The sequence below is a fragment of the Capsicum annuum genome, chromosome 7 (genome assembly GCF_002878395.1).
Source record: "Capsicum annuum cultivar UCD-10X-F1 chromosome 7, UCD10Xv1.1, whole genome shotgun sequence".
NCBI lineage: Eukaryota > Viridiplantae > Streptophyta > Magnoliopsida > Solanales > Solanaceae > Capsicum > Capsicum annuum.
Genome location: NC_061117.1, coordinates 127,502,949 through 127,503,837, shown reverse-complemented (window position 1 = coordinate 127,503,837; position 889 = coordinate 127,502,949). Strand labels below are relative to the sequence as shown.

Sequence of the window (889 nt, the reverse complement as noted above, 5' to 3'; positions counted from 1 at the left end):
TAGATCTTGGATGCCACAACATTAACTTCCTTTGTGGATGCACCTATCCGTGCTTTGTCAGTAACTCTGATTATGTTATCATTTTTGCTAAGTTCTCTTCCTGCTCCCTGTCTTTTTTCCTTTGATCCTTAGCAACATATGAAGCGGTTGGATAACTTTTGGCAACCTCGATGTCTCAGGTATGCCATCCCCAATTTTGCTTGGTAGCTTCCTCTAGCAAACTGGCAGTCGTATCATATGATATCCTCACATAAGATCCCCTCGCCGTATTATCAACCACAGTCTTATTGAGTTGATCTAAGGCTTGGTAGAAAATTTAGAGAAGCATCTTCTCCAGGACCTCATGGTTGGGACATTGAGTAAGCTTTCCATTGAATCTTTCGCAAACCTCGTACAAGGTTTCACCATTCAATTGCCTAAAGTTAGTGATTTTATCACGCAATTATGTCATCTTTGATGGTGGAAAATACCAATCAATAATTAGTTTATCCCATGAAGTAATTGATCCAGACAGAAGAGATTGAAACCATAATACTGCCTCCCCCGTTAGAGAGAACGGAAAGAGTCATAGTCGGATGGACTCTTGAGTGATGTGTGCAATATCAAAAGGAGCATAAACCTCTACAAAATTCTTCAAATGCAAGTTGGGGTCCTTTAAGCTTGCCTCCCAAAAAGTCCCTTAATTTGTAGCATATGCAACATGACTCTTATGATATGAAAGACACTGTTCCCATCAGTAGGTGGGATACGGATGGCACTTGAATATCCAATGTCATGGAGTTGCCCCTAATCATCAAGAGGACCACTGAAAGACCCAGTGTGACTTGCATTATCACTCATGGTCCTACGTACACTATGAAAATTAACTAAAAGAAAACAAAAGCAACAA

At 40.3% G+C, this 889-nt stretch overlaps 1 non-coding gene across 1 annotated transcript; it reads left to right on the top strand.

Moving 5' to 3' along the window:
- Nucleotides 1-338: 338 nt before the first annotated feature.
- Nucleotides 339-444, top strand: LOC124886263. The gene has a single exon (XR_007043349.1). It is a non-coding gene; the product is annotated as a small nucleolar RNA R71 (small nucleolar RNA).
- Nucleotides 445-889: the final 445 nt, after the last annotated feature.